The sequence below is a fragment of the Agelaius tricolor genome, unplaced genomic scaffold, assembly GCF_023055355.1.
Source record: "Agelaius tricolor isolate 1412-34295 unplaced genomic scaffold, bAgeTri1.0.p SCAF_25, whole genome shotgun sequence".
Taxonomy (NCBI): Eukaryota; Metazoa; Chordata; class Aves; order Passeriformes; family Icteridae; genus Agelaius; species Agelaius tricolor.
The window spans coordinates 10,541,708-10,555,956 of NW_027269285.1; the positions used below are offsets into that span (position 1 = coordinate 10,541,708).

The window sequence follows — 14,249 nt, forward strand, 5'->3', positions numbered from 1 at the left end:
GTGTGCTCTGTGCCATTGGCTGAAGTCACTGCACTTGAATTTCCATGTTTTTCTAAACCAGGACTTGCCTGGCAGCTCTTGAGATTTCTAAAATAACTTTTTCTATGCTGCTGTTGTTCTTCAGCAGAACTTTGAGCTATTGCTTATCAAAAGGGGCCTCATTTCCCCAAATTAAATAAATACTCCATAAAGCATGGGATGTATAAATTAGTCCAATGTGCTTTCAAACATTCTAGGGTTTTGAAAAACAAAATCTATTCTGTATTTAAACTCTGCAGCTTTACCTCATGCAATATCACTGTGCAAAAGTTTTAATTTGATTATACATCTTATTAACTGTGCTCTCATGTGTCCTCCCCTTTTTCTCCTGTTCTACTTATTTACTGTGAAATAAAAGCCAATCATGGCTCATACAGTACTGCAATTTTCATCAGAATTCTTCTGCAAGCTGCTAGCAAAACATATTTAAGGCTGACCCCAACAACCATTCTCATTTTCCTTCAAACATTTCAATTATTACTTAATTTAGGCCTGCTTGAATAGTCCTGCCACCTCTCATTTGACCACTGTCACAGCAATGCAGGAGTGACTTCAAAAGGAAAGGGATTTGAAATGGATGAGTGGTGATGATTAATTATGACTTCACTCAATATTGGTGGGGCCAAAACTCAAATCTGGGGTCAGTCCTGGGCCCCTCACTCCAGGAAAGACCTTGAGGGGCTGGAGCATGTCCAGGGCAGGGAATGGAGCTGGGGAGGGCCTGGAGCCCCAGGAGCAGCTGAGGGAGCTGGGCAGGGGCTCAGCCTGGAGCAAAGGAGGCTCAGGGGGGCCCTTGTGGCTCTGCACAGCTCCTGACAGGAGGGGACAGCCGGGGGGGTCGGGCTGTGCTCCAGGGAACAGGGACAGGAGCAGAGGGAACAGCCTCAGGCTGGGCCAGGGGAGGGGCAGGGGGGATTTTGGGGAAATTCCTCCATGGAAAGCTGGGCAAGCCCTGGCACAGCTGCTCAGGGAGGAGGAGGAGGAGGCTCTGGGCAGCTCTGGGCACTCTGGGTGGCAGTGGGAGGAGGGCACCGTGCCCGAGGGTCAGGCAGGGACTGGGCACAGCAGGGAGAGCTCCCAGCTCAGGAGCTGCTCCGGCTCCAGGAGATGCCTGAACACCCCCAGGGCAGGGCAGGGCTCACCCAGCTCATCCCAGGGGACAAACAGGCAGGAAATTGGGGGTTCTGCATGTTCAGTGAGTGTCAGTGCTTCACCCAGGGCAAACCCCCCAAAGCCACGCTGGCAGCTGGGAGGGGACTCCAGGGACAAGCCTTGGCTCAAGGCTGCCTTCAGCAGCAGCAGGAGCTGCCTCCAGGCACCACATCCCAGCTTCTGCCTCCTGCTGCATCCGCTGCCCTGGGGGCTTAACCCACATGGTATGTGGCACTTGGGGACACGGGGCAGTGCTGGCCTTGGCAGAGCTGGGGAGCAATAAAGAATTGTTGGATGGAAAAGCATCAACTCTGAGAGCAGAAAACAAACTCTGGCTCTGAGATGGCCATGAGCAATCCAAGGTGTCAGAATTACTCCCATAACTGCAAATATAAATTATTATATTTTATAATTAATATAAAATGTATGTATTTATCACAATACATATTATATTATAATTATATTATAATATATATATTACAATATATAATATATTACAATTATATTATAGAGGAGTTATGTTCACACCTGACTATATATATATATGTAAATATATACATTTTATATTAATTATAAAAAGGTATAAATGTAGAAACACAGAATATACTGATTGTTATATAATTAAAAATTATATAACACATTAAAAATTGAGAATCTGCTTGAATAGAAATAAAAAAGGAGAAGTTAAAAGATTAAAATAACTGCTTTAAACTCTCTGTTGCAAACCTGGAATAATCACAGACTACCAAACCAACCAAAGGTAAAAGGAAAAAAGGTTGTGCAGCAACCCAGCAGAGCAGGGGAATTAAAAGGCTCAAAGTGTATCCAGGGAGGAAAGAGACCCCTGGGTGTGACAAACTGCTCAGACAGGAGCAGGGGGACAGCCAAAAAGGGGCCTGAACAACAACTCTCTGAAGAGGGGACACCACAGCCTGGTCAGAAGCAGGAGGGGAAGGAATTCTGGCAGGGGGTGAGGAGGATGGGTGAGCACCCAGCACAGCTCAGGAGAGGCTGAAAGGGCCAGGGAATTGTTTGCATTCCTTGTCATTCCCGAGGAGATGGGGAAAGGAGGCAGAAACGAAGATGAACAGTCAGTTTTCATCATGGAAACCACTTCCCACTGCAGCCCCAGAGAGCCCTGTAAAATAGACCCACTCAGTGACTGGGAAGGTGCCTGGGGACTGGAGCTGTGTGAGTGCAGTGACAGCTTCCCTTAATGGCACAGAGTCGAGCAGGATCAGCAAACCCTGAACTGCTGCAACAGCTGCACAAAAATCTTACAAAATCCAATGTCTGAGGTCTGAAGAGCTGAATTTCAGTGCCAAATCCTGCTCAGCAGAAAAGACCCCATGGTCTCCCTACCAAATGCTGAGCTCTGGGCTCAGCCCTGCTGGCCAGGAAGGAGTCACTGGGGGGATGTGGAGGCTGCTTTGGAAAGAGCCACAGGAAAATGCAATGTGAGAGATTTCTGTCAGAGAAACAGAGCAAACTGAGCTGTGCTGCTGTCTGGCTCTGCTGGGCACCTGCAGGATGAACAAATCCCTGCTCAGAGAGCTCAGGAGGGGAGATAACAGAACGAGGAAGGGTGAGAGGGGGAAAGGAGCTTGGACAGAGGCAGAGAGAGAATTCTGCACAGAAATAGATTGACAAGTCAGGGCCCTTCAGTCTGGCAAAGAGATGCTTGAAAGGGATGTAGGAAACACTTACTAAACCAGAGTTTTATCACATCCTCAACATCACGGAGCAAAGGCAACAGGGAACAAACACTTGCTGTTTCTCACAGCACCAGACTCAAGAGATACACAAGGAAATTACCAAGAAATGGTTTCAAAAAAAGAAAAAGGCAGAAGTGTTTTTTGCAAATAGTGCCCAATTATGTTGTTGAATTTTTCCTGGAAGACATTAAGTGCTCAAAAGAGGAATAAAATATTGCATTGAGAGTGACAGACAGCCTTCAGCTCAGGAAGTTTTCAGCAGGGGTTAAGAGGAGCTGGGAAGCTGGAGGAGGAATGGGCTGCACTTGCCCTTCCTCGGGAGATGAGGTGAGAGGGGAATTTGTCCTCACTAGAGAGAGTCCCAAGGATGGAGCTCCAATACCAATGCCCTGAGTCTCTGTGGCTTTTTTCCTACTGCCAGAAAAGCAAATATTTCCTCCTGGAGCTGCTGGACACTGAGAGCTGCAGGATATGTTCCAGCAATTTTCTGTGGATCACAGCTGGGACATAAAGTGTTTAACTAATGGTCAGGAAGAAGCCCAGTGAAATCATCACTGGTCACCCTGTGCTTTGCACAGAGCAGGTTCTGCTCATAACTCACACTCTTAAACTGAGCTAATCTGTCCTTTCAAACCCTCAAGCACCAAAACCAAATAGCTTTAAGGGACTTTGTGGCCTGGGGGGTGGCAGGGAGGGAGGAGGGAAGGCACTGGCAGACTCTGGTTTCTCCAGGTCCCACAGGGAGTTCTGGGCTCTGCTGTTGGACCAGAGCTGCTGTGCTGTACAAACCCCTGTGCAAAGGATGCTCTCCATCCCACACTGCTCTGCAGCCCTGCCTGGGGCTGGAGCTCAGCACCAGGGGGTGCCAGGACTCCCTTCACACCTTCCCCTCTCACCCCATCATTAATTTTATAAACAAACCTTATTTTGGTGTTTTGTCCCCAGAGAACACACAAAGGGGGTGCCCACAGGGGACAATCCTCAGGACAAGGACAGGGCCATGGGGAACCTTGTGTTTCCTTACAACCCCACTGGAAAGCTTCTCTGGAACCTCTGGGGAAGCCCAGGGAACCTCCCCAGCCTCTCCCTCTCCTTCCTTTCCTGCCCCTTGTGCCTGCAGCTCCCATGGTCACCCTGCCCTGCCCTGAAAAGCCAGACTGTCAGTCCAGGCAATCCCCCCTGCCTTTGGCTCCAGGCTCCCAGAGCTGCTGAGCCACAGCAGCAGCACAAGGATGTCCCAGTGCTGTGGGTGGCACCAGGCTCCCCCCTGTGCCCCCGAGGCCTCAGGCACTCCTGTCCCCTGTCCATGGATATTCATGGACACAGCAGCTCCTCTCACCCAGCCTGCACCCCCAGACAAGCATCTGCCAGGGCTTCTCACGGATCCCAGAGTGGCTTGGGTTGAAGAAGTCCATCCCATTCCCCCTGCCCATGCAGGGCCACCCTCACTGTCCCCAGCAGTGGCTCTGACACTTTGGCACCTGAGCCTGGAGCAGCCTGGGGGCCCAGCTCAGATCCAGAGCCAGCTCTGCTGGGTTGTGCAGAGCGCACAGCTGAAATAGGGTCAGGGCTCCCAAAGGGACCAGGGCTTCCTGGTGCCTCTGGCTGCTCCCAGTCTCTGGAGCTGCAGTGGTTTTCTCAAGCATTAAATGAGACCCCAGGTGGAGCCTCCTTGCCTTTAGTGCCAGAACAGGAATAATAAGCCCTTATCACCTCATCATCCACCCTTCCACACGGTTCAGCTGGACTGCAAAGAGCAGGGACAGCATTTTCCACAGATCCATCTCCTTCCTGTATCCCAGAGCAAGCCCCTTTTACAGCTTCCACCCCAGGAGGGAACAGGACATTTACCAAATACCCCAAAGAGAGCACTCTTGGCTTCAATCAGGTCACAGGACAAAACTGCACCTTCAGACCCTGGTACAACCTCACAGAGAAAAGAAACCATCCACTCTTCCAGCTTGTTTGATGGACTATCCAAACTGCCTGGATCTCCTTTCCACTGGGCATTCATCAGGAACTTGGAACAGCTGTGGGCTCCATGGGCTGGGAGCAGTGGGACTCCTGCTGTGCCAGGGTGCAGCTGGATGGGGTCCTGCCCCCTCAGGCTTTTCTCTGGGGTTTATTTTGGGATTAATCCCACTGGTGTTATTTGCATTACAACAGCTCTGGGATCTGCAATTTTGTTCCAGAAAATGGGATTTTGCATGTGAACTCATTGAGAGGAACTTACCAAACCAACACAGTCTGCATGGACCGAGGTGCCAAGGGACAGTGCCACCCAAAAAAAGCTGCTTGGCACTGTCACAGCACCACTGTGACAGCAGTTAACTCTTGTGACAGCCACACCTCATAACAGCCTCCTGTCCATCACCAGGACAGAGGAGCTTTGCCCTTCCCAGGAGCCACCATTGACAGTCGATCCCTGCCCGTGGTGATGCTTTGCCAGAGGGTCAGGGAGGGATCCTGACCCCCTGCCCAGCCCTCGGGGCAGCTCTGGGTGCTGTGTCCAGCTCTGGATCCTCAGCACAGCAGGGACAGGAGCTCCTGGAGCAGGGCAGGCTAAGGCTGTGAGGATGAGGAGGGCCTGGAGCATCTCTGTGCCCAGGAAAGGCTGAGGGAGCTGGGGCTGCTCAGCCTGGAGAGGAGCCCCAGCTGAGAGGGGCCCTCAGCCCTGGGTGTCCCTGTGTGCAGGGAGGGGCAGAGCAGGGCCCGGGCTCGGCTCCAGGCCCAGCAGTGGCACCAGAGCCACGGGCAGGGCCTGAGCCCAGAGCTGCCCCTGCCCAGGAGGCACAACTTCTGCCCTGGGCAGTGCCCAGCCCTGAGCAGGCTGCCCAGGGAGGGGCTGGAGTCTCCCTCAGCGGGGATCCTGCAGAGCCCTGTGCACACAATGCTGTGCCCTGTGCTCTGGGATGGCCCTGCCTGAGCAGGGAGGTGCCACCAGGGACCCTCTGGGCCCCTCCCAGCCTGGCCCAGCCTGGCATTCCAGGATTCTGGGACACTCTCCTGCTGTCTCGAGCACAGCCCCAGGCCTGGAGCCAGCTGAGGTGTCAGGGGGGTTGCAGATCATTACAAGGCACAAACATCCCCGGGGCAGCCACACCGGTGACTCCTCCACAGCAGCTCCTTGCTCCTAAGAACCAGCAGCTTTCTTGTGCTTAACCCCTGGGAGACCTTCCCTCTTCCCCAGTTAATCCTTTCCCAGCTCTGTAGGCTGCTTTGCCACAGTGGATTTATGAGGCAGCAAAAATCAAAGCACACTCTGAATAGGTTCCTGTTCCATTTGCAGCTCTGGGGGTGCCAGCCCCTTCCTGCCTTTGCTCCTGCAGTGGAGCCTCCAGGAGAAACCTTTCCAAAATCAGCACGGGCCTCCCTGCCAGCTCCCAGTGAAGCATCAGCAGCTCCTGAGGGTTTATTAATCCCCTTTGAAACAGTGCCTGAGGCTCCCAGAGTGCTTGGGCAGGTCTCAAACTGGAGTCCAGGCTTTGGCTGGAGCCAGGAGCAACCCAGAGTCATTCAGTTCTGAGCACAAGAGGATTTAAAGGGTGAAACCTGCATCAAACTGGGCAACATCTGTACATGACTTTCCTGAAACTCTGCTCTCAAGGGTCCCCAGGGCTCCTGACATGATGTAACTCTATTTAAAGAGCAGCCTCCAGCAGACACGGATTTCTGGCAGTCTCTGGGTGACCATGGAACACAAGGTTTGCATTGTCTGGGCAGCCTCTCACCTCCTTCCATTCAAGTGGGGGCTTAAAATAATGCACTGGGAGTGGCTTCTGCTCAAAAGGCTAAAACACATCCTGCAGGAGGGGAAAAAAGGGTAAAAACACCAAAGGAGACGAGCAGAGCGTGAGGTGGATGAACCTGCTCTGAAAGGGTGAGCACAGCAGATGACCATGAGCAGGATGATCCATCCCTACAGGTCCATATCTGGATCCTGCCATCCCCTGGCAGTGGCTCTGCCACCCCCAGCCTGACACAGCGTGCTGGTGTCTGTCCCTCAAGCATTTCCCTCAATAACTGCAATTTCACTCATATGCTGCGTTTTTTTACCACTTCAGACTTCTCTAGACTGCTTTTAATTTATCAGACTAATTCCAACTGCAATACCCTGCCAGTGATAGAGAACGGGCTTGACAAACATCCCTTGCTCTAAATAGAAGAATCTATTAGATTCTAGCAGCTCCAAGTAGTAAATTTAGGTTTTATCTCCGCCAGATCCATATTGGTCCCTTCCTGCTCCAGACACCCTGCTGGGTTCCTTTTGTTTAAAGGTGACTGGCAAAGGGAAAGCAGAAATGAGAGCTCTGCCTTCTGTGCTGGGCTCCTTCCACTCTACACTCAAGGAGGTAGGAAAGGTTATTGCCAACAATAAAAATAGAATTATTTTTCTGCCTCTTTCTCAGAAATTCAGCTCTAGTTTGGAGCAGGAAAATCTCAGCTGCTTGGAGAAGGACAGGCAGGGCAAGATGGAGCAAAAGGCCTGGTGGGACCTTTCAACTCAGCCCTTTGTGCCCACCTGGGGATGGTCCCTGGTGGTGCTATCAAGGAGCCTGGGGAAGGAAAGGGCGCTGGGGCTGCTCAGAACCTGTCCCACGGAGTCCAGCCTGTCCCTGGGGAATGCTGGGGACTCTGCCACACTTGTCCAGGACCTGCTGCTCAGTCAGGGTTTAAATTCACCCTTCCCACCTGCATCAGCCTCAGTGGCCACCTCCAACATCTGCCCAGATGGGGAGGGACAAGCTTGGCACTCCTCACCATTCCTGGGTGAAGAAAAGGGGGGGAAATGCCAAAGAGGCCTTTTCATCCCCAGAAAGAGGAGTTCAAACTCAATTATATCCCTTTAGAAAACAAACCCTGGTGCAGATCACCTTTAACATGAGCAATAAATTCCAGGTGAGCAATTCCCTGTGGGTGCCTGCCAACCCTCCCAGCTCCTGGGTTCAGGAGTGACAAACCCTGCACTCTGAGTTCAGTTACAGAGCACAAAACACCAGATCACACTAATTGCTGACCTCAAAAACATCCCCTCACCTCCCTTCTTAACCTCAGTGTTCCCAGAAAGAAACGGAAAAGCCAAACCTGGGCACCCAGCCCTTGCGCTGGCAGCGCTGCTCCTCCCGTGCTCAGGCATCCAGCGGGACACGGATCCGGCCTCGGGCAGCACAGGGGGCTCGGCAGGGAGCTGGGAGCTGCCAGGGAAGCTCCATCCTCCCACTGGCAGCAGCTCCCTGGATCCCAGGCTCTGCTGTGGCTCCAGGCTGCTCTTGGGAGCGCTGGAGATACGAAGGGCTGGGCCCGGGAATGATCCGTCCATGCCAGGACGCATTCCCTGAGAGTCAGCAAAACTTTTCAGCTCTTCAATTCATTCTATTATTTCTGCTGATGGTACTATAAATAATTACTCCCCACCCTCCGTGTGCTTGAGCTGCTTTGCTGAAAAAAGATGCACATTTTGTTCATCTTTCAACACGCTGCCTGTATTTTTTGGTGGTTTGCAAGCCCTGCTTGGTGTTCTCCAGCTCTGCAGGATGGAGGGAACAGGTTCCAGGGGCCTCACCCGAGAAGAGCTCACCTGCAGCCCTGCTCAGATCACGGGAACAGGGCTTCTTAACTTTCAGGCACTTTCAGGTTTCCTTGCCAGGTCATTTTCTTCCCCTGGAGCTGGGAACAATGGAGCCATTATCCCACCTCTCCTCACAGGGGACAAACTCCTTCCTAATGTCGCCAAAGTCACAGATGGCTAAAGAACTACCAAGGGGTGGGAACTGCTGAGGAAAGCAGGGAAAACCAACGATCCCAAAGCCCTAGGGTGCCCAGCATCCCTCTGCCTGCGCTGCCTCGCACTCCATGAGTTCAGCACGGAGCTGTGCCATGGATTTCCCTCTGTCCTGGCACCTCTGCTTTTCCTTGCAGGCTCTATGCCCCCTCCTCTCAAGTTTCACTCCTTTACTGCTCAAGGCAAAGTGTTTTGCTGCCCACAAACCAGCTGATCCCTGCAGGTGCTGCTGCTCAGATGCTCATTCTCTGACCCACGGCTCTGCTCTCCCTGCTCACTTCCAAGTTCCCCGTCCCATCTCTCCCTCCTTGATGGCAAACACCGTGTGTGAGGAGAAAAACCCCATTTTCCTGACCCAGCTGTGCAGCCCCCACGGTCCTGTGGGCTTTGGGCCGTGCTGAGCTCACAGAATTCCCTCCCCAGGCCCTCCACCCTGAGAGATGAAGGCGAGGCAGAGTTTTTCCCAGTGGATTAAGAAAAGCGGGATTTTTTTGCTGTGCTAACGCCTCGACATGCAGAACATAAACAGCTCCTCTCCTGATTTCCTGAGAGGTGGCCACCATCGAGCACTTCTCAAGGAGATTAGTGGCTGCTTTTCCAATCCTATTTCAAGCCTCGAGGAGGCTGCTATTTGTCAAAAGAGTTATTAACCTCCAATAGGCACCAGGATAAATGTTTGCTGGCACAGCCTCTCTCCTGCATGGATCCTGAGGGACAGAGGCTCCCAGGGACCCAACCTCACCTGGGACCTGGCTGCAAGGACTCAAACAGGCTCTCATTACGGTCAGGGCACCTTAAGGATGCACCCACCTGAAATGGAGATGAAGGAACGCACAATCCATGATTTAAGGAAAAAGTCACGTTGCGTGGCTTTTAATAAATAAACAGAGAGCCACTCGGTTAAGGAGGAGAGGGGGAGAGGAAAATCACTGGCTGAGTGGGGCAGTTCACAGTAAACATTCTCTGGGCACAGGGCTCCTGCTGAAAGGCGATTTATCAGCCCGGTGAAGGCTGGGGTGGGTGACAGTGCTGGGGAGAGGAGACTCCGGCGTGCAAACAACGCTGTCGTTCCCAATAACCCGGAATTCGCTCCGCGAGGCTCTCCAGAACTGCTCTGCATTGCGAGTGCAATGCGCATGGAAGGATGTGGCAAAACTCCCCTAACCTGGGAGAGCCGGGGGACGGAGAGGAGCCGAGCGGCGGCAGCGCGGCGGGGACCAACTTCTGCCGCGATTTATGGGCCAGGCATCCCAACTTAGCTTCTGCTGAGCGGCAGCTCCGGGATTTCAACAGCGAGGGGGGAAAAAGCCACAACTCCGGGTCATGCACTCAATTATTTAAAAGGGAAGGAGGGGAGCGGGAAGGGAGCGGAGGTGGCAGGACAGGCGGCCCCGGCCCCAGGTGCGCGGTGGGAGGGCTCCTCCTGCCCCGGCCCCGCGTCAGCCACAGCCACGCGTTCCGCTCTCTCCCCGGCACGGGAAAACACATGGGGAAAGCAGGGGGATGCTCCCAGCTGGCAGCCGGGAGCGGGGAGAAGCCGTGCCCGCAGCCCCGTCCCTCGCGTACCTCCAGCCGCCGGTGCCCGGTGCGGCGCGGTGCCCGTCCATGCCCAGCCGGAGACGGAGCCCGGCGTGTCCTGGGGAAGCGCGGGCGGCTGCCGTGACTTGGGAATACAGAATATGGTACAAGCTTTAATTAAAAGAGTCTGAAGGCTCTCTCCTGCTCGCTCGTCCTTTTTTTTTGCAGTACCGGATCGGATTTAAAGGGCTAGAACCCCAATTTGGCACTGCTGCTGCCCCCGGAGCGCCGCGCTGCCGCCCGGGCCTGCCAGTGCCAGCATCCTCCTGCCGCCCGTCGGGGGCATCCTGGCAGCCCGCGGGGCCGGATCCGGCAGCAGCGGGAGCTGCGCTGGCAGCAGCAGGCTGGAAATCAAGGCTCGTTCCAGCAGGCACGGTGCGCGGCGAGAGGGGATCCCACAGGCAGCGGGGTGGGCGAGGGCAGCCCGAGCGCTCCGGAGGGTGCACGGAGCAAAGTTTGTGCTCTACCAGTGCTCCAGAGAAGTGGGAGGAGGAGGATCGTGTCCCTCTGTCCTGGTGATGCCACCAGCCTGTGGCGGTGCCCAAAGGCGTTGCCCTCCCAGCGCCAGCCCTGGGTGGAGCGGGGCTGTTGGGAAGGGCTGCGTCACCCAGGGCCGTGGGGAAGGGGAATGGGAAGGGCTGCGTCACCCCAGCCCAGCTCTGCAAGATGGGGTCTTCAGCTCCTGCCCGCATCCCGTGAGCAGGGAAGCAATTCCATTTGGATTTGGAGGCCACTTGCTGGTGCCAAGGCAGTGGGGAGACAGCCTGGCACTGGCGGCGTGCGAGTGACGCCGGTCCCTCCTTCAGCTCCAGGTCCCTCTCCAGATCCAGTCGCTCTCCAGACCTCCATGAAAACACTCATCTGCAACAGGCTGGGCTCTCAGGGCCTCTCGGGCTGCTCAGCAGGGCAGGGATGGCCAGGACACGGTGCCAGCCTTCCATCCAGCTTTCCCAAAAAAAGGGAAGAGGGGATGAAGAGCAGGGTTTCCATGGAGCCCTCCTTGGTCCAGATTTTGAGCTCGAATGAGGAAAACCAAAGGAAACAAGGAGCACATCTTTCTTCTTCTTCTTTATCTCCTTTTGCCTGGTTTGACCCCACAGTGCCACCCTCCCTCCCCAAGGCTGGCTGGGAACATCCCGCTCTGGGTGTCTGACCAGTGCGTGCCGTGCTCTCAGGCTGACCCGCGTGTTCTGGCTTCCTCTCGCCTCATTAATTACACCCAGGGGTGGGTGCCAAAAGGAAAAGCTGGTTCTAATTCCATGCTGCAACCCAGCTCCAAGCTGCTGGGATAATTAGCAGGTTATTAATGAACGAGAATATTCCCACCATGGAGGGAGGAAGGATGGGGAGGGAGGGGAAGCACCATTTGGGCCTGGTTGGGAAAACCGCATTGGAGTGGGAGTCTGTCCCTCAGTCCAAGGCTTTGAGCCACCTGCAGTGCCCGGGAAGTCACTCACAGCCCTGGGGCTGCTGGATGGATCCACAGAGCAAAATCCAAGGGCTCTGCTTGGCTGGGGGCCACGCTGGGAGCAGAATGGCTCTGTCTCCAGCCCCAGCCTGTGGACTCCCATCTGCCTCTGGGCATGCACAGGGAGAGGCTTTGGAGCCTCCTTCTCCATCACTCCTGGGTGATGTTGACTCAGGGCTGTGGGGTTTTTGGTGCATCACCATCTGTCAGCTTCCTGCTGGGGGCTGGAGGCTGTCACCCCCAACACTTCTCTTTGAACCCCTCATAAACTGTGGGAACAGCACAGTCTTCCTTCAAAATCAATCTGAACCAAGCCTTGGTACCAATTCCCTGGGTTTAGGCACCAGCTGAAAATTCCTGGGAAAGGCATCGCCTGGCAGAGCCTGCTGGGAAAGTGCTTCTCTAAATACTGAGGGGCAGCAGGCAGGGGTGAGATTCCAGAAAAACCAGGGTGTCCTCAGAGGCTCCAGCCTGAGCTGCTCGTGTGTCTCTCCAAGGCATGTGGTTGTTGTTCCTTTAATTATTAATCCTTGCATTGACGTAATCAAATGTGCCCAAGCCTTTAACGAATGCCTCAATGTAAAAAATGAAGAATAAATTTCTTTCCCTCCCTGAAAACTTGTTTCAATCCCATGACCAATTTTATTGCCGTTCTGCTCTAATTTTAAATATAACGAGAAACATTAAGGTTTTCAATTAAAAGATCCCTTCCTTCAGATATTGGAACATAGCCTGAAGTGCAGACCACGTGTGATATTTTTCATTGGGATGGTGTGGGCTAAATCTGATTCCCAGATCAAACACAGTCAGGCTCAGGCGTGCAGTTGGCCAGGCTGGAGAGGCTGAGCTGTTCCACTTTGGGAAGAGCCTCAGCCTTGTTTGTGTTTTTAGCTGACTCCTCGTGTTTCTGAAATGAACCTTGCATTTATTCCTTCTCTTTTGTCAGCCTGGGAGTCTGTGGTGAGGGGCAAATGAACCTCATGATGCCACCCTGGACTCATGGAATTTTTGGCTTTTGTTGGTTTTTCCCTTTTCTTTAGAATGATCAGATCCATGGCCACAACAGAGGAGATGTTCCTTGTGCAGTGAGCTCAAACATCAGCTTGATGCCAGCCTGGAATCATGGCATTTTTGGCTTTTGACTGCAAATATTCACTTTTCCCTCTTCTTTAGAATGAGCAGATCCATGGCCACAACAGAGGAGATGTTCCTTGTGCAGTGAGCTCAAGTCCCTCATTTGCCACAGTTTCAGTGTTGGCTTTGTTGGACACCATTAATGTGAAGTTGGGGTCACAGAAGGTTTATTCATGTGTTCTTTTCCACAGACCCTAAATCTGGCACTTGTCCTCCACCCTAAATCTTACAGGTGGCCCTATCTGGGCCTGTCTCCTCCTCTCTGGGAGGGTTTGCAGCTGGGCAGATGTTCAGCCCCAGCAGCAGTGGGTGTTTGCAGGAGTGAGGTGCCCGCTGGGCTTGCTGGGGTCAGCATTGCTCCTCAGCCCTGCAGGAGCTCATTTCACTCCTGCTGGGTTTTGGTTTCCTAATGGAAGTGGCACCACTGATTTCACTGTCCCTGAGCCTGCTCAAGGATTGAGCCTAATGGAAACATCAGGTTTGTGCAGATGAATGGGAAGACAGAGGCTTCCAAAAAGCACCAAGGGAAGGGCACTTCAGGTGAGAGGAGCTGGAGCAGAGTCTGGATCAGCCCCTGGCTCTAGCTGCCTTGCCCAGAGCCCCCAGACTCTGCTGGTCCTGCAGGAGGCCCCTCTTGTTCACAGCAGCTCAGCCACCCTTCCCCAGGCAGGGCTCTGGGGCCCTTGGAGGGGTGGGAAGGGCCCTGGGACAGGGACATCACCCCCAGCCCTGGCAGTGGGGTGGCACAAACCCATCCCTCAAGGGGAGAGCTGGGCAGGATCTCATCCAAACACCACATCATGTTCCTGCTCCATTCCTTTTCCAGCTCAGTGAGGCTGCTTGGAAAGCCAGGAGTGGCTGAGCTCACAGGAGAGCTGAATTTTCCACTCTTGAGCCAAAGAGTGTTAACTTTATCTTTCCTGAACCCAAGAATGTTAACTTCTGCCATTTCTGAGCCAAAGAATGTTAACTTTTGCCATTCCTGAGCCCAGGAGTGTTAACCTTTGCTGTTCCTGCAGGTTTTGATGTGTCAGGATGCATCTTGTCTCACTCCATCAGGTGTTTTGGAGGCCACACCACCTCACTTGCTTTGGTTTCAGGTTACAAGAGCCCCTTCTGCCTCCCTCGTTCTGAGTTCGCACAGCACAGAGCAGCTCAGCCCTCCCTGGGACTGAATGAAGGAATTCCTGATTCCCAGAGGGGTTTCTCTGAGAACCCTCCTGTGCTGCATGGAGGAGGACGGTGTCAGGGCAAGGAAATTGCCAGCTGAATTCACAATGAATCACCCAAATTACAGCCCTTTAATAAAGATAAAAAGCAGAGAGAATAGAACACGCTGCAAACCTATGGGCAGGGGGTTGGTTTCCTGAATCCAAAGACA

General features: G+C 53.5%; 1 protein-coding gene across 2 annotated transcripts in view; it reads right to left on the reverse strand.

Moving 5' to 3' along the window:
• Positions 1-10,761, reverse strand: part of CALN1 (calneuron 1) — a 172,294-nt gene extending 161,533 nt beyond the window's left edge. Inside the window, exon 1 of one of the 2 annotated variants that reach the window (XM_071448254.1) lies at positions 10,255-10,761. The gene's annotated coding sequence lies outside the window, so the exon portion shown is untranslated. Of the gene's footprint in view, positions 1-7,991; positions 8,160-10,254 lie in introns of those variants that run through there. The other variant, XM_071448255.1, reaches the window with a different exon arrangement.
• Positions 10,762-14,249: the final 3,488 nt, after the last annotated feature.